General features: G+C 39.5%; 14 non-coding genes across 14 annotated transcripts; all 14 read left to right on the forward strand.

Annotated features, from left to right (window-relative positions):
* The first annotated feature begins 1,068 nt into the window (after nt 1-1,068).
* LOC140029814 (5S ribosomal RNA) lies at nt 1,069-1,187 on the forward strand. The gene has a single exon (XR_011833728.1). It is a non-coding gene; the product is annotated as a 5S ribosomal RNA (ribosomal RNA).
* A 1,125-nt stretch (nt 1,188-2,312) lies between these two features.
* On the forward strand, nt 2,313-2,431 carry LOC140030252 (5S ribosomal RNA). The gene has a single exon (XR_011834167.1). It is a non-coding gene; the product is annotated as a 5S ribosomal RNA (ribosomal RNA).
* A 1,122-nt stretch (nt 2,432-3,553) lies between these two features.
* On the forward strand, nt 3,554-3,672 carry LOC140023981 (5S ribosomal RNA). Its single transcript, XR_011827948.1, has one exon. It is a non-coding gene; the product is annotated as a 5S ribosomal RNA (ribosomal RNA).
* Nucleotides 3,673-4,794: 1,122 nt separating this feature from the next.
* On the forward strand, nt 4,795-4,913 carry LOC140031682 (5S ribosomal RNA). Its single transcript, XR_011835605.1, has one exon. It is a non-coding gene; the product is annotated as a 5S ribosomal RNA (ribosomal RNA).
* A 1,112-nt stretch (nt 4,914-6,025) lies between these two features.
* LOC140023992 (5S ribosomal RNA) lies at nt 6,026-6,144 on the forward strand. Its single transcript, XR_011827959.1, has one exon. It is a non-coding gene; the product is annotated as a 5S ribosomal RNA (ribosomal RNA).
* A 1,122-nt stretch (nt 6,145-7,266) lies between these two features.
* Nucleotides 7,267-7,385, forward strand: LOC140024004 (5S ribosomal RNA). The gene has a single exon (XR_011827971.1). It is a non-coding gene; the product is annotated as a 5S ribosomal RNA (ribosomal RNA).
* A 1,122-nt stretch (nt 7,386-8,507) lies between these two features.
* LOC140024015 (5S ribosomal RNA) lies at nt 8,508-8,626 on the forward strand. The gene has a single exon (XR_011827982.1). It is a non-coding gene; the product is annotated as a 5S ribosomal RNA (ribosomal RNA).
* Nucleotides 8,627-9,761: 1,135 nt separating this feature from the next.
* On the forward strand, nt 9,762-9,880 carry LOC140024026 (5S ribosomal RNA). Its single transcript, XR_011827995.1, has one exon. It is a non-coding gene; the product is annotated as a 5S ribosomal RNA (ribosomal RNA).
* Nucleotides 9,881-11,002: 1,122 nt separating this feature from the next.
* LOC140024037 (5S ribosomal RNA) lies at nt 11,003-11,121 on the forward strand. Its single transcript, XR_011828008.1, has one exon. It is a non-coding gene; the product is annotated as a 5S ribosomal RNA (ribosomal RNA).
* Nucleotides 11,122-12,246: 1,125 nt separating this feature from the next.
* LOC140024048 (5S ribosomal RNA) lies at nt 12,247-12,365 on the forward strand. The gene has a single exon (XR_011828020.1). It is a non-coding gene; the product is annotated as a 5S ribosomal RNA (ribosomal RNA).
* A 1,122-nt stretch (nt 12,366-13,487) lies between these two features.
* On the forward strand, nt 13,488-13,606 carry LOC140031683 (5S ribosomal RNA). The gene has a single exon (XR_011835606.1). It is a non-coding gene; the product is annotated as a 5S ribosomal RNA (ribosomal RNA).
* A 1,112-nt stretch (nt 13,607-14,718) lies between these two features.
* Nucleotides 14,719-14,837, forward strand: LOC140024059 (5S ribosomal RNA). Its single transcript, XR_011828031.1, has one exon. It is a non-coding gene; the product is annotated as a 5S ribosomal RNA (ribosomal RNA).
* Nucleotides 14,838-15,972: 1,135 nt separating this feature from the next.
* On the forward strand, nt 15,973-16,091 carry LOC140024070 (5S ribosomal RNA). Its single transcript, XR_011828042.1, has one exon. It is a non-coding gene; the product is annotated as a 5S ribosomal RNA (ribosomal RNA).
* A 1,122-nt stretch (nt 16,092-17,213) lies between these two features.
* Nucleotides 17,214-17,332, forward strand: LOC140024081 (5S ribosomal RNA). The gene has a single exon (XR_011828053.1). It is a non-coding gene; the product is annotated as a 5S ribosomal RNA (ribosomal RNA).
* Nucleotides 17,333-17,345: the final 13 nt, after the last annotated feature.

Below are 17,345 nucleotides of genomic sequence, written 5' to 3' on the forward strand. Positions count from 1 at the left end.
GAACGATTGCTTAATATTTTGCTTCTTGTCGAAGCGTGAAGGAGGATCTGAAGGCGCGAGACAAATCAGGAACGGTACGGCTCGATCAAAGCCCGGATCGTCGCTCAAATTTGTCGGCGCAAATGTATCACCGCAACTAGGGGTGGCAATTTTCGACACGACCTGAAAACACGACACGAACCTAACACGAAATTAATGGGTTTGGGTTGAGGTTTCGGGAATTCGGGTCAGAATCGGGTTGGACCCGATGAACCCGAAAAGAAAACCGGTCGATTTCGGGTCAACCCGTGGTGACCTGATATGACCCGATATGACCCGTTTACGAATTAAAAATAATTTAATAAACATAAAAATAATTTTATCTAACTAAACTAAGTTATTCTTTTTTTCAAAGGCATTAATTACTTAATCCTAAACGAATTTATTTAATTTGTGTGAAGTTGAATTTATTATACTTGGACAAATAATATATTATATTATTTTTCACTTTTGTATTGTTTTAATTTATTTTATATTTTGCTTGGGATAAAACACTTTTACGGTGTTTAATTTATTTTAGATTTGATTTGGAATCATTTATTTAAATTTTTATTACTTGATTATGTAATTAGTTTTGTGAGAAATTGATTTTATTAGAAATTACAGTGATAAATTAATAAATTAAAATTAAGTTTCGGGTCATTTCGGGTCGACCCGCCGCCCCGTAAACCTGAAATTTTCGGGTTCGGGTCAGCATACCTGACCCGTCACGGGTTGGCGGGTCGGGGTTCGGGTCAACAGATTTTCTGGCGGGTCTGTTGACCCGAACCCGACCCGCCAACCTGATTTGGACCCGAATTGCCACCCCTAACTGCAAGCGTGAAGGATTGATTTCATGATAATTTAGAGTTGCGGGATGAGGGAAAAAAACAGGGTGCAAATCAATAACAAAAAAAAATATAAAGTAAATAAATAAAAGGATAAGAGGAAAATGCTTGAATTGACGCTTAAAATGAATTTCGGTCTAGAAAAGCCACACTGCTTCGCAGGACGGGGTAGTTTAAAAGAATAACGCGAAAGGAACATGGCGGGTGCGATCATACCAGCACTAATGCACCGGATCCCATCAGAACTCCGAAGTTAAGCGTGCTTGGGCGAGAGTAGTACTAGGATGGGTGACCCCCTGGGAAGCCCTCGTGTTGCACCCCTCTCTTTTTTGTTTCGAAATCCAAATTTCCTATTCGTTCTTTATCCTGTAGTAATTTAGCTCCGTCGGAACGATTGCTTAATATTTTGCTTCTTGTCGAAGCGTGAAGGAGGATCTGAAGGCGCGAGACAAATCAGGAACGGTACGGCTCGATCAAAGCCCGGATCGTCGCTCAAATTTGTCGGCGCAAATGTATCACCGCAACTAGGGGTGGCAATTTTCGACACGACCTGAAAACACGACACGAACCTAACACGAAATTAATGGGTTTGGGTTGAGGTTTCGGGAATTCGGGTCAGAATCGGGTTGGACCCGATGAACCCGAAAAGAAAACCGGTCGATTTCGGGTCAACCCGTGGTGACCAGATATGACCCGTTTACGAATTAAAAATAATTTAATAAACATAAAAATAATTTTATCTAACTAAACTAAGTTATTCTTTTTTTCAAAGGCATTAATTACTTAATCCTAAACGAATTTATTTAATTTGTGTGAAGTTGAAATTATTATACTTGGACAAATAATATATTATATTATTTTTCACTTTTGTATTGTTTTAATTTATTTTATATTTTGCTTGGGATAAAACACTTTTACGGTGTTTAATTTATTTTAGATTTGATTTGGAATCATTTATTTAAATTTTTATTACTTGATTATGTAATTAGTTTTGTGAGAAATTGATTTTATTAGAAATTACAGTGATAAATTAATAAATTAAAATTAAGTTTCGGGTCATTTCGGGTCGACCCGCCGCCCCGTAAACCTGAAATTTTCGGGTTCGGGTCAGCATACCTGACCCGTCACGGGTTGGCGGGTCGGGGTTCGGGTCAACAGATTTTCTGGCGGGTCTGTTGACCCGAACCCGACCCGCCAACCTGATTTGGACCCGAATTGCCACCCCTAACTGCAAGCGTGAAGGATTGATTTCATGATAATTTAGAGTTGCGGGATGAGGGAAAAAAACAGGGTGCAAATCCATAACAAAAAAAAATATAAAGTAAATAAATAAAAGGATAAGAGGAAAATGCTTGAATTGACGCTTAAAATGAATTTCGGTCTAGAAAAGCCACACTGCTTCGCAGGACGGGGTAGTTTAAAAGAATAAAGCGAAAGGAACATGGCGGGTGCGATCATACCAGCATTAATGCACCGGATCCCATCAGAACTCCGAAGTTAAGCGTGCTTGGGCGAGAGTAGTACTAGGATGGGTGACCCCCTGGGAAGTCCTCGTGTTGCACCCCTTTCTTTTTTGTTTCGAAATCCAAATTTCCTATTCGTTCTTTATCCTGTAGTAATTTAGCTCCGTCGGAACGATTGCTTAATATTTTGCTTCTTGTCAAAGCGTGAAGGAGGATCTGAAGGCGCGAGACAAATCAGGAACGGTACGGCTCGATCAAAGCCCGGATCGTCGCTCAAATTTGTCGGCGCAAATGTATCACCGCAACTAGGGGTGGCAATTTTCGACACGACACGAACCTAACACGAAATTAATGGGTTTGGGTTGAGGTTTCGGGAATTCGGGTCAGAATCGGGTTGGACCCGATGAACCCGAAAAGAAAACCGGTCGATTTCGGGCCAACCCGTGGTGACCTGATATGACCCGATATGACCCGTTTACGAATTAAAAATAATTTAATAAACATAAAAATAATTTTATCTAACTAAACTAAGTTATTCTTTTTTTCAAAGGCATTAATTACTTAATCCTAAACGAATTTATTTAATTTGTGTGAAGTTGAAATTATTATACTTGGACAAATAATATATTATATTATTTTTCACTTTTGTATTGTTTTAATTTATTTTATATTTTGCTTGGGATAAAACACTTTTACGGTGTTTAATTTATTTTAGATTTGATTTGGAATCATTTATTTAAATTTTTATTACTTGATTATGTAATTAGTTTTGTGAGAAATTGATTTTATTAGAAATTACAGTGATAAATTAATAAATTAAAATTAAGTTTCGGGTCATTTCGGGTCGACCCGCCGCCCCGTAAACCTGAAATTTTCGGGTTCGGGTCAGCATACCTGACCCGTCACGGGTTGGCGGGTCGGGGTTCGGGTCAACAGATTTTCTGGCGGGTCTGTTGACCCGAACCCGACCCGCCAACCTGATTTGGACCCGAATTGCCACCCCTAACTGCAAGCGTGAAGGATTGATTTCATGATAATTTAGAGTTGCGGGATGAGGGAAAAAAACAGGGTGCAAATCAATAACAAAAAAAAATATAAAGTAACTAAATAAAAGGATAAGAGGAAAATGCTTGAATTGACGCTTAAAATGAATTTCGGTCTAGAAAAGCCACACTGCTTCGCAGGACGGGGTAGTTTAAAAGAATAACGCGAAAGGAACATGGCGGGTGCGATCATACCAGCACTAATGCACCGGATCCCATCAGAACTCCGAAGTTAAGCGTGCTTGGGCGAGAGTAGTACTAGGATGGGTGACCCCCTGGGAAGTCCTCGTGTTGCACCCCTCTCTTTTTTGTTTCGAAATCCAAATTTCCTATTCGTTCTTTATCCTGTAGTAATTTAGCTCCGTCGGAACGATTGCTTAATATTTTGCTTCTTGTCGAAGCGTGAAGGAGGATCTGAAGGCGCGAGACAAATCAGGAACGGTACGGCTCGATCAAAGCCCGGATCGTCGCTCAAATTTGTCGGCGCAAATGTATCACCGCAACTAGGGGTGGCAATTTTCGACACGACACGAACCTAACACGAAATTAATGGGTTTGGGTTGAGGTTTCGGGAATTCGGGTCAGAATCGGGTTGGACCCGATGAACCCGAAAAGAAAACCGGTCGATTTCGGGCCAACCCGTGGTGACCTGATATGACCCGATATGACCCGTTTACGAATTAAAAATAATTTAATAAACATAAAAATAATTTTATCTAACTAAACTAAGTTATTCTTTTTTTCAAAGGCATTAATTACTTAATCCTAAACGAATTTATTTAATTTGTGTGAAGTTGAAATTATTATACTTGGACAAATAATATATTATATTATTTTTCACTTTTGTATTGTTTTAATTTATTTTATATTTTGCTTGGGATAAAACACTTTTACGGTGTTTAATTTATTTTAGATTTGATTTGGAATCATTTATTTAAATTTTTATTACTTGATTATGTAATTAGTTTTGTGAGAAATTGATTTTATTAGAAATTACAGTGATAAATTAATAAATTAAAATTAAGTTTCGGGTCATTTCGGGTCGACCCGCCGCCCCGTAAACCTGAAATTTTCGGGTTCGGGTCAGCATACCTGACCCGTCACGGGTTGGCGGGTCGGGGTTCGGGTCAACAGATTTTCTGGCGGGTCTGTTGACCCGAACCCGACCCGCCAACCTGATTTGGACCCGAATTGCCACCCCTAACTGCAAGCGTGAAGGATTGATTTCATGATAATTTAGAGTTGCGGGATGAGGGAAAAAAACAGGGTGCAAATCAATAACAAAAAAAAATATAAAGTAAATAAATAAAAGGATAAGAGGAAAATGCTTGAATTGACGCTTAAAATGAATTTCGGTCTAGAAAAGCCACACTGCTTCGCAGGACGGGGTAGTTTAAAAGAATAACGCGAAAGGAACATGGCGGGTGCGATCATACCAGCACTAATGCACCGGATCCCATCAGAACTCCGAAATTAAGCGTGCTTGGGCGAGAGTAGTACTAGGATGGGTGACCCCCTGGGAAGTCGTCGTGTTGCACCCCTCTCTTTTTTGTTTCGAAATCCAAATTTCCTATTCGTTCTTTATCCTGTAGTAATTTAGCTCCGTCGGAACGATTGCTTAATATTTTGCTTCTTGTCGAAGCGTGAAGGAGGATCTGAAGGCGCGAGACAAATCAGGAACGGTACGGCTCGATCAAAGCCCGGATCGTCGCTCAAATTTGTCGGCGCAAATGTATCACCGCAACTAGGGGTGGCAATTTTCGACACGACACGAACCTAACACGAAATTAATGGGTTTGGGTTGAGGTTTCGGGAATTCGGGTCAGAATCGGGTTGGACCCGATGAACCCGAAAAGAAAACCGGTCGATTTCGGGTCAACCCGTGGTGACCTGATATGACCCGTTTACGAATTAAAAATAATTTAATAAACATAAAAATAATTTTATCTAACTAAACTAAGTTATTCTTTTTTTCAAAGGCATTAATTACTTAATCCTAAACGAATTTATTTAATTTGTGTGAAGTTGAAATTATTATACTTGGACAAATAATATATTATATTATTTTTCACTTTTGTATTGTTTTAATTTATTTTATATTTTGCTTGGGATAAAACACTTTTACGGTGTTTAATTTATTTTAGATTTGATTTGGAATCATTTATTTAAATTTTTATTACTTGATTATGTAATTAGTTTTGTGAGAAATTGATTTTATTAGAAATTACAGTGATAAATTAATAAATTAAAATTAAGTTTCGGGTCATTTCGGGTCGACCCGCCGCCCCGTAAACCTGAAATTTTCGGGTTCGGGTCAGCATACCTGACCCGTCACGGGTTGGCGGGTCGGGGTTCGGGTCAACAGATTTTCTGGCGGGTCTGTTGACCCGAACCCGACCCGCCAACCTGATTTGGACCCGAATTGCCACCCCTAACTGCAAGCGTGAAGGATTGATTTCATGATAATTTAGAGTTGCGGGATGAGGGAAAAAAACAGGGTGCAAATCAATAACAAAAAAAAATATAAAGTAAATAAATAAAAGGATAAGAGGAAAATGCTTGAATTGACGCTTAAAATGAATTTCGGTCTAGAAAAGCCACACTGCTTCGCAGGACGGGGTAGTTTAAAAGAATAAAGCGAAAGGAACATGGCGGGTGCGATCATACCAGCACTAATGCACCGGATCCCATCAGAACTCCGAAGTTAAGCGTGCTTGGGCGAGAGTAGTACTAGGATGGGTGACCCCCTGGGAAGTCCTCGTGTTGCACCCCTCTCTTTTTTGTTTCGAAATCCAAATTTCCTATTCGTTCTTTATCCTGTAGTAATTTAGCTCCGTCGGAACGATTGCTTAATATTTTGCTTCTTGTCGAAGCGTGAAGGAGGATCCGAAGGCGCGAGACAAATCAGGAACGGTACGGCTCGATCAAAGCCCGGATCGTCGCTCAAATTTGTCGGCGCAAATGTATCACCGCAACTAGGGGTGGCAATTTTCGACACGACACGAACCTAACACGAAATTAATGGGTTTGGGTTGAGGTTTCGGGAATTCGGGTCAGAATCGGGTTGGACCCGATGAACCCGAAAAGAAAACCGGTCGATTTCGGGCCAACCCGTGGTGACCTGATATGACCCGATATGACCCGTTTACGAATTAAAAATAATTTAATAAACATAAAAATAATTTTATCTAACTAAACTAAGTTATTCTTTTTTTCAAAGGCATTAATTACTTAATCCTAAACGAATTTATTTAATTTGTGTGAAGTTGAAATTATTATACTTGGACAAATAATATATTATATTATTTTTCACTTTTGTATTGTTTTAATTTATTTTATATTTTGCTTGGGATAAAACACTTTTACGGTGTTTAATTTATTTTAGATTTGATTTGGAATCATTTATTTAAATTTTTATTACTTGATTATGTAATTAGTTTTGTGAGAAATTGATTTTATTAGAAATTACAGTGATAAATTAATAAATTAAAATTAAGTTTCGGGTCATTTCGGGTCGACCCGCCGCCCCGTAAACCTGAAATTTTCGGGTTCGGGTCAGCATACCTGACCCGTCACGGGTTGGCGGGTCGGGGTTCGGGTCAACAGATTTTCTGGCGGGTCTGTTGACCCGAACCCGACCCGCCAACCTGATTTGGACCCGAATTGCCACCCCTAACTGCAAGCGTGAAGGATTGATTTCATGATAATTTAGAGTTGCGGGATGAGGGAAAAAAACAGGGTGCAAATCAATAACAAAAAAAAATATAAAGTAACTAAATAAAAGGATAAGAGGAAAATGCTTGAATTGACGCTTAAAATGAATTTCGGTCTAGAAAAGCCACACTGCTTCGCAGGACGGGGTAGTTTAAAAGAATAACGCGAAAGGAACATGGCGGGTGCGATCATACCAGCACTAATGCACCGGATCCCATCAGAACTCCGAAGTTAAGCGTGCTTGGGCGAGAGTAGTACTAGGATGGGTGACCCCCTGGGAAGTCCTCGTGTTGCACCCCTCTCTTTTTTGTTTCGAAATCCAAATTTCCTATTCGTTCTTTATCCTGTAGTAATTTAGCTCCGTCGGAACGATTGCTTAATATTTTGCTTCTTGTCGAAGCGTGAAGGAGGATCTGAAGGCGCGAGACAAATCAGGAACGGTACGGCTCGATCAAAGCCCGGATCGTCGCTCAAATTTGTCGGCGCAAATGTATCACCGCAACTAGGGGTGGCAATTTTCGACACGACACGAACCTAACACGAAATTAATGGGTTTGGGTTGAGGTTTCGGGAATTCGGGTCAGAATCGGGTTGGACCCGATGAACCCGAAAAGAAAACCGGTCGATTTCGGGCCAACCCGTGGTGACCTGATATGACCCGATATGACCCGTTTACGAATTAAAAATAATTTAATAAACATAAAAATAATTTTATCTAACTAAACTAAGTTATTCTTTTTTTCAAAGGCATTAATTACTTAATCCTAAACGAATTTATTTAATTTGTGTGAAGTTGAAATTATTATACTTGGACAAATAATATATTATATTATTTTTCACTTTTGTATTGTTTTAATTTATTTTATATTTTGCTTGGGATAAAACACTTTTACGGTGTTTAATTTATTTTAGATTTGATTTGGAATCATTTATTTAAATTTTTATTACTTGATTATGTAATTAGTTTTGTGAGAAATTGATTTTATTAGAAATTACAGTGATAAATTAATAAATTAAAATTAAGTTTCGGGTCATTTCGGGTCGACCCGCCGCCCCGTAAACCTGAAATTTTCGGGTTCGGGTCAGCATACCTGACCCGTCACGGGTTGGCGGGTCGGGGTTCGGGTCAACAGATTTTCTGGCGGGTCTGTTGACCCGAACCCGACCCGCCAACCTGATTTGGACCCGAATTGCCACCCCTAACTGCAAGCGTGAAGGATTGATTTCATGATAATTTAGAGTTGCGGGATGAGGGAAAAAAACAGGGTGCAAATCAATAACAAAAAAAAATATAAAGTAAATAAATAAAAGGATAAGAGGAAAATGCTTGAATTGACGCTTAAAATGAATTTCGGTCTAGAAAAGCCACACTGCTTCGCAGGACGGGGTAGTTTAAAAGAATAAAGCGAAAGGAACATGGCGGGTGCGATCATACCAGCACTAATGCACCGGATCCCATCAGAACTCCGAAGTTAAGCGTGCTTGGGCGAGAGTAGTACTAGGATGGGTGACCCCCTGGGAAGTCCTCGTGTTGCACCCCTCTCTTTTTTGTTTCGAAATCCAAATTTCCTATTCGTTCTTTATCCTGTAGTAATTTAGCTCCGTCGGAACGATTGCTTAATATTTTGCTTCTTGTCGAAGCGTGAAGGAGGATCTGAAGGCGCGAGACAAATCAGGAACGGTACGGCTCGATCAAAGCCCGGATCGTCGCTCAAATTTGTCGGCGCAAATGTATCACCGCAACTAGGGGTGGCAATTTTCGACACGACCTGAAAACACGACACGAACCTAACACGAAATTAATGGGTTTGGGTTGAGGTTTCGGGAATTCGGGTCAGAATCGGGTTGGACCCGATGAACCCGAAAAGAAAACCGGTCGATTTCGGGTCAACCCGTGGTGACCTGATATGACCCGATATGACCCGTTTACGAATTAAAAATAATTTAATAAACATAAAAATAATTTTATCTAACTAAACTAAGTTATTCTTTTTTTCAAAGGCATTAATTACTTAATCCTAAACGAATTTATTTAATTTGTGTGAAGTTGAAATTATTATACTTGGACAAATAATATATTATATTATTTTTCACTTTTGTATTGTTTTAATTTATTTTATATTTTGCTTGGGATAAAACACTTTTACGGTGTTTAATTTATTTTAGATTTGATTTGGAATCATTTATTTAAATTTTTATTACTTGATTATGTAATTAGTTTTGTGAGAAATTGATTTTATCAGAAATTACAGTGATAAATTAATAAATTAAAATTAAGTTTCGGACCATTTCGGGTCGACCCGCCGCCCCGTAAACCTGAAATTTTCGGGTTCGGGTCAGCATACCTGACCCGTCACGGGTTGGCGGGTCGGGGTTCGGGTCAACAGATTTTCTGGCGGGTCTGTTGACCCGAACCCGACCCGCCAACCTGATTTGGACCCGAATTGCCACCCCTAACTGCAAGCGTGAAGGATTGATTTCATGATAATTTAGAGTTGCGGGATGAGGGAAAAAAACAGGGTGCAAATCAATAACAAAAAAAAATATAAAGTAAATAAATAAAAGGATAAGAGGAAAATGCTTGAATTGACGCTTAAAATGAATTTCGGTCTAGAAAAGCCACACTGCTTCGCAGGACGGGGTAATTTAAAAGAATAAAGCGAAAGGAACATGGCGGGTGCGATCATACCAGCACTAATGCACCGGATCCCATCAGAACTCCGAAGTTAAGCGTGCTTGGGCGAGAGTAGTACTAGGATGGGTGACCCCCTGGGAAGTCCTCGTGTTGCACCCCTTTCTTTTTTGTTTCGAAATCCAAATTTCCTATTCGTTCTTTATCCTGTAGTAATTTATCTCCGTCGGAACGATTGCTTAATATTTTGCTTCTTGTCAAAGCGTGAAGGAGGATCTGAAGGCGCGAGACAAATCAGGAACGGTACGGCTCGATCAAAGCCCGGATCGTCGCTCAAATTTGTCGGCGCAAATGTATCACCGCAACTAGGGGTGGCAATTTTCGACACGACACGAACCTAACACGAAATTAATGGGTTTGGGTTGAGGTTTCGGGAATTCGGGTCAGAATCGGGTTGGACCCGATGAACCCGAAAAGAAAACCGGTCGATTTCGGGCCAACCCGTGGTGACCTGATATGACCCGATATGACCCGTTTACGAATTAAAAATAATTTAATAAACATAAAAATAATTTTATCTAACTAAACTAAGTTATTCTTTTTTTCAAAGGCATTAATTACTTAATCCTAAACGAATTTATTTAATTTGTGTGAAGTTGAAATTATTATACTTGGACAAATAATATATTATATTATTTTTCACTTTTGTATTGTTTTAATTTATTTTATATTTTGCTTGGGATAAAACACTTTTACGGTGTTTAATTTATTTTAGATTTGATTTGGAATCATTTATTTAAATTTTTATTACTTGATTATGTAATTAGTTTTGTGAGAAATTGATTTTATTAGAAATTACAGTGATAAATTAATAAATTAAAATTAAGTTTCGGGTCATTTCGGGTCGACCCGCCGCCCCGTAAACCTGAAATTTTCGGGTTCGGGTCAGCATACCTGACCCGTCACGGGTTGGCGGGTCGGGGTTCGGGTCAACAGATTTTCTGGCGGGTCTGTTGACCCGAACCCGACCCGCCAACCTGATTTGGACCCGAATTGCCACCCCTAACTGCAAGCGTGAAGGATTGATTTCATGATAATTTAGAGTTGCGGGATGAGGGAAAAAAACAGGGTGCAAATCAATAACAAAAAAAAATATAAAGTAAATAAATAAAAGGATAAGAGGAAAATGCTTGAATTGACGCTTAAAATGAATTTCGGTCTAGAAAAGCCACACTGCTTCGCAGGACGGGGTAGTTTAAAAGAATAAAGCGAAAGGAACATGGCGGGTGCGATCATACCAGCACTAATGCACCGGATCCCATCAGAACTCCGAAGTTAAGCGTGCTTGGGCGAGAGTAGTACTAGGATGGGTGACCCCCTGGGAAGTCCTCGTGTTGCACCCCTCTCTTTTTTGTTTCGAAATCCAAATTTCCTATTCGTTCTTTATCCTGTAGTAATTTAGCTCCGTCGGAACGATTGCTTAATATTTTGCTTCTTGTCGAAGCGTGAAGGAGGATCCGAAGGCGCGAGACAAATCAGGAACGGTACGGCTCGATCAAAGCCCGGATCGTCGCTCAAATTTGTCGGCGCAAATGTATCACCGCAACTAGGGGTGGCAATTTTCGACACGACCTGAAAACACGACACGAACCTAACACGAAATTAATGGGTTTGGGTTGAGGTTTCGGGAATTCGGGTCAGAATCGGGTTGGACCCGATGAACCCGAAAAGAAAACCGGTCGATTTCGGGTCAACCCGTGGTGACCTGATATGACCCGTTTACGAATTAAAAATAATTTAATAAACATAAAAATAATTTTATCTAACTAAACTAAGTTATTCTTTTTTTCAAAGGCATTAATTACTTAATCCTAAACGAATTTATTTAATTTGTGTGAAGTTGAAATTATTATACTTGGACAAATAATATATTATATTATTTTTCACTTTTGTATTGTTTTAATTTATTTTATATTTTGCTTGGGATAAAACACTTTTACGGTGTTTAATTTATTTTAGATTTGATTTGGAATCATTTATTTAAATTTTTATTACTTGATTATGTAATTAGTTTTGTGAGAAATTGATTTTATTAGAAATTACAGTGATAAATTAATAAATTAAAATTAAGTTTCGGGTCATTTCGGGTCGACCCGCCGCCCCGTAAACCTGAAATTTTCGGGTTCGGGTCAGCATACCTGACCCGTCACGGGTTGGCGGGTCGGGGTTCGGGTCAACAGATTTTCTGGCGGGTCTGTTGACCCGAACCCGACCCGCCAACCTGATTTGGACCCGAATTGCCACCCCTAACTGCAAGCGTGAAGGATTGATTTCATGATAATTTAGAGTTGCGGGATGAGGGAAAAAAACAGGGTGCAAATCAATAACAAAAAAAAATATAAAGTAACTAAATAAAAGGATAAGAGGAAAATGCTTGAATTGACGCTTAAAATGAATTTCGGTCTAGAAAAGCCACACTGCTTCGCAGGACGGGGTAGTTTAAAAGAATAACGCGAAAGGAACATGGCGGGTGCGATCATACCAGCACTAATGCACCGGATCCCATCAGAACTCCGAAGTTAAGCGTGCTTGGGCGAGAGTAGTACTAGGATGGGTGACCCCCTGGGAAGTCCTCGTGTTGCACCCCTCTCTTTTTTGTTTCGAAATCCAAATTTCCTATTCGTTCTTTATCCTGTAGTAATTTAGCTCCGTCGGAACGATTGCTTAATATTTTGCTTCTTGTCGAAGCGTGAAGGAGGATCTGAAGGCGCGAGACAAATCAGGAACGGTACGGCTCGATCAAAGCCCGGATCGTCGCTCAAATTTGTCGGCGCAAATGTATCACCGCAACTAGGGGTGGCAATTTTCGACACGACACGAACCTAACACGAAATTAATGGGTTTGGGTTGAGGTTTCGGGAATTCGGGTCAGAATCGGGTTGGACCCGATGAACCCGAAAAGAAAACCGGTCGATTTCGGGCCAACCCGTGGTGACCTGATATGACCCGATATGACCCGTTTACGAATTAAAAATAATTTAATAAACATAAAAATAATTTTATCTAACTAAACTAAGTTATTCTTTTTTTCAAAGGCATTAATTACTTAATCCTAAACGAATTTATTTAATTTGTGTGAAGTTGAAATTATTATACTTGGACAAATAATATATTATATTATTTTTCACTTTTGTATTGTTTTAATTTATTTTATATTTTGCTTGGGATAAAACACTTTTACGGTGTTTAATTTATTTTAGATTTGATTTGGAATCATTTATTTAAATTTTTATTACTTGATTATGTAATTAGTTTTGTGAGAAATTGATTTTATTAGAAATTACAGTGATAAATTAATAAATTAAAATTAAGTTTCGGGTCATTTCGGGTCGACCCGCCGCCCCGTAAACCTGAAATTTTCGGGTTCGGGTCAGCATACCTGACCCGTCACGGGTTGGCGGGTCGGGGTTCGGGTCAACAGATTTTCTGGCGGGTCTGTTGACCCGAACCCGACCCGCCAACCTGATTTGGACCCGAATTGCCACCCCTAACTGCAAGCGTGAAGGATTGATTTCATGATAATTTAGAGTTGCGGGATGAGGGAAAAAAACAGGGTGCAAATCAATAACAAAAAAAAATATAAAGTAAATAAATAAAAGGATAAGAGGAAAATGCTTGAATTGACGCTTAAAATGAATTTCGGTCTAGAAAAGCCACACTGCTTCGCAGGACGGGGTAGTTTAAAAGAATAACGCGAAAGGAACATGGCGGGTGCGATCATACCAGCACTAATGCACCGGATCCCATCAGAACTCCGAAATTAAGCGTGCTTGGGCGAGAGTAGTACTAGGATGGGTGACCCCCTGGGAAGTCGTCGTGTTGCACCCCTCTCTTTTTTGTTTCGAAATCCAAATTTCCTATTCGTTCTTTATCCTGTAGTAATTTAGCTCCGTCGGAACGATTGCTTAATATTTTGCTTCTTGTCGAAGCGTGAAGGAGGATCTGAAGGCGCGAGACAAATCAGGAACGGTACGGCTCGATCAAAGCCCGGATCGTCGCTCAAATTTGTCGGCGCAAATGTATCACCGCAACTAGGGGTGGCAATTTTCGACACGACACGAACCTAACACGAAATTAATGGGTTTGGGTTGAGGTTTCGGGAATTCGGGTCAGAATCGGGTTGGACCCGATGAACCCGAAAAGAAAACCGGTCGATTTCGGGTCAACCCGTGGTGACCTGATATGACCCGTTTACGAATTAAAAATAATTTAATAAACATAAAAATAATTTTATCTAACTAAACTAAGTTATTCTTTTTTTCAAAGGCATTAATTACTTAATCCTAAACGAATTTATTTAATTTGTGTGAAGTTGAAATTATTATACTTGGACAAATAATATATTATATTATTTTTCACTTTTGTATTGTTTTAATTTATTTTATATTTTGCTTGGGATAAAACACTTTTACGGTGTTTAATTTATTTTAGATTTGATTTGGAATCATTTATTTAAATTTTTATTACTTGATTATGTAATTAGTTTTGTGAGAAATTGATTTTATCAGAAATTACAGTGATAAATTAATAAATTAAAATTAAGTTTCGGGTCATTTCGGGTCGACCCGCCGCCCCGTAAACCTGAAATTTTCGGGTTCGGGTCAGCATACCTGACCCGTCACGGGTTGGCGGGTCGGGGTTCGGGTCAACAGATTTTCTGGCGGGTCTGTTGACCCGAACCCGACCCGCCAACCTGATTTGGACCCGAATTGCCACCCCTAACTGCAAGCGTGAAGGATTGATTTCATGATAATTTAGAGTTGCGGGATGAGGGAAAAAAACAGGGTGCAAATCAATAACAAAAAAAAATATAAAGTAAATAAATAAAAGGATAAGAGGAAAATGCTTGAATTGACGCTTAAAATGAATTTCGGTATAGAAAAGCCACACTGCTTCGCAGGACGGGGTAGTTTAAAAGAATAACGCGAAAGGAACATGGCGGGTGCGATCATACCAGCACTAATGCACCGGATCCCATCAGAACTCCGAAGTTAAGCGTGCTTGGGCGAGAGTAGTACTAGGATGGGTGACCCCCTGGGAAGTCCTCGTGTTGCACCCCTCTCTTTTTTGTTTCGAAATCCAAATTTCCTATTCGTTCTTTATCCTGTAGTAATTTAGCTCCGTCGGAACGATTGCTTAATATTTTGCTTCTTGTCGAAGCGTGAAGGAGGATCTGAAGGCGCGAGACAAATCAGGAACGGTACGCCTCGATCAAAGCCCGGATCGTCGCTCAAATTTGTCGGCGCAAATGTATCACCGCAACTAGGGGTGGCAATTTTCGACACGACCTGAAAACACGACACGAACCTAACACGAAATTAATGGGTTTGGGTTGAGGTTTCGGGAATTCGGGTCAGAATCGGGTTGGACCCGATGAACCCGAAAAGAAAACCGGTCGATTTCGGGTCAACCCGTGGTGACCTGATATGACCCGATATGACCCGTTTACGAATTAAAAATAATTTAATAAACATAAAAATAATTTTATCTAACTAAACTAAGTTATTCTTTTTTTCAAAGGCATTAATTACTTAATCCTAAACGAATTTATTTAATTTGTGTGAAGTTGAAATTATTATACTTGGACAAATAATATATTATATTATTTTTCACTTTTGTATTGTTTTAATTTATTTTATATTTTGCTTGGGATAAAACACTTTTACGGTGTTTAATTTATTTTAGATTTGATTTGGAATCATTTATTTAAATTTTTATTACTTGATTATGTAATTAGTTTTGTGAGAAATTGATTTTATCAGAAATTACAGTGATAAATTAATAAATTAAAATTAAGTTTCGGGTCATTTCGGGTCGACCCGCCGCCCCGTAAACCTGAAATTTTCGGGTTCGGGTCAGCATACCTGACCCGTCACGGGTTGGCGGGTCGGGGTTCGGGTCAACAGATTTTCTGGCGGGTCTGTTGACCCGAACCCGACCCGCCAACCTGATTTGGACCCGAATTGCCACCCCTAACTGCAAGCGTGAAGGATTGATTTCATGATAATTTAGAGTTGCGGGATGAGGGAAAAAAACAGGGTGCAAATCAATAACAAAAAAAAATATAAAGTAAATAAATAAAAGGATAAGAGGAAAATGCTTGAATTGACGCTTAAAATGAATTTCGGTCTAGAAAAGCCACACTGCTTCGCAGGACGGGGTAATTTAAAAGAATAAAGCGAAAGGAACATGGCGGGTGCGATCATACCAGCACTAATGCACCGGATCCCATCAGAACTCCGAAGTTAAGCGTGCTTGGGCGAGAGTAGTACTAGGATGGGTGACCCCCTGGGAAGTCCTCGTGTTGCACCCCTTTCTTTTTTGTTTCGAAATCCAAATTTCCTATTCGTTCTTTATCCTGTAGTAATTTATCTCCGTCGGAACGATTGCTTAATATTTTGCTTCTTGTCAAAGCGTGAAGGAGGATCTGAAGGCGCGAGACAAATCAGGAACGGTACGGCTCGATCAAAGCCCGGATCGTCGCTCAAATTTGTCGGCGCAAATGTATCACCGCAACTAGGGGTGGCAATTTTCGACACGACACGAACCTAACACGAAATTAATGGGTTTGGGTTGAGGTTTCGGGAATTCGGGTCAGAATCGGGTTGGACCCGATGAACCCGAAAAGAAAACCGGTCGATTTCGGGCCAACCCGTGGTGACCTGATATGACCCGATATGACCCGTTTACGAATTAAAAATAATTTAATAAACATAAAAATAATTTTATCTAACTAAACTAAGTTATTCTTTTTTTCAAAGGCATTAATTACTTAATCCTAAACGAATTTATTTAATTTGTGTGAAGTTGAAATTATTATACTTGGACAAATAATATATTATATTATTTTTCACTTTTGTATTGTTTTAATTTATTTTATATTTTGCTTGGGATAAAACACTTTTACGGTGTTTAATTTATTTTAGATTTGATTTGGAATCATTTATTTAAATTTTTATTACTTGATTATGTAATTAGTTTTGTGAGAAATTGATTTTATTAGAAATTACAGTGATAAATTAATAAATTAAAATTAAGTTTCGGGTCATTTCGGGTCGACCCGCCGCCCCGTAAACCTGAAATTTTCGGGTTCGGGTCAGCATACCTGACCCGTCACGGGTTGGCGGGTCGGGGTTCGGGTCAACAGATTTTCTGGCGGGTCTGTTGACCCGAACCCGACCCGCCAACCTGATTTGGACCCGAATTGCCACCCCTAACTGCAAGCGTGAAGGATTGATTTCATGATAATTTAGAGTTGCGGGATGAGGGAAAAAAACAGGGTGCAAATCAATAACAAAAAAAAATATAAAGTAACTAAATAAAAGGATAAGAGGAAAATGCTTGAATTGACGCTTAAAATGAATTTCGGTCTAGAAAAGCCACACTGCTTCGCAGGACGGGGTAGTTTAAAAGAATAACGCGAAAGGAACATGGCGGGTGCGATCATACCAGCACTAATGCACCGGATCCCATCAGAACTCCGAAGTTAAGCGTGCTTGGGCGAGAGTAGTACTAGGATGGGTGACCCCCTGGGAAGTCCTCGTGTTGCACCCCTCTCTTTTTTGTT

This window comes from Coffea arabica, chromosome 11e, assembly GCF_036785885.1.
Source record: "Coffea arabica cultivar ET-39 chromosome 11e, Coffea Arabica ET-39 HiFi, whole genome shotgun sequence".
Classification (NCBI taxonomy): domain Eukaryota; kingdom Viridiplantae; phylum Streptophyta; class Magnoliopsida; order Gentianales; family Rubiaceae; genus Coffea; species Coffea arabica.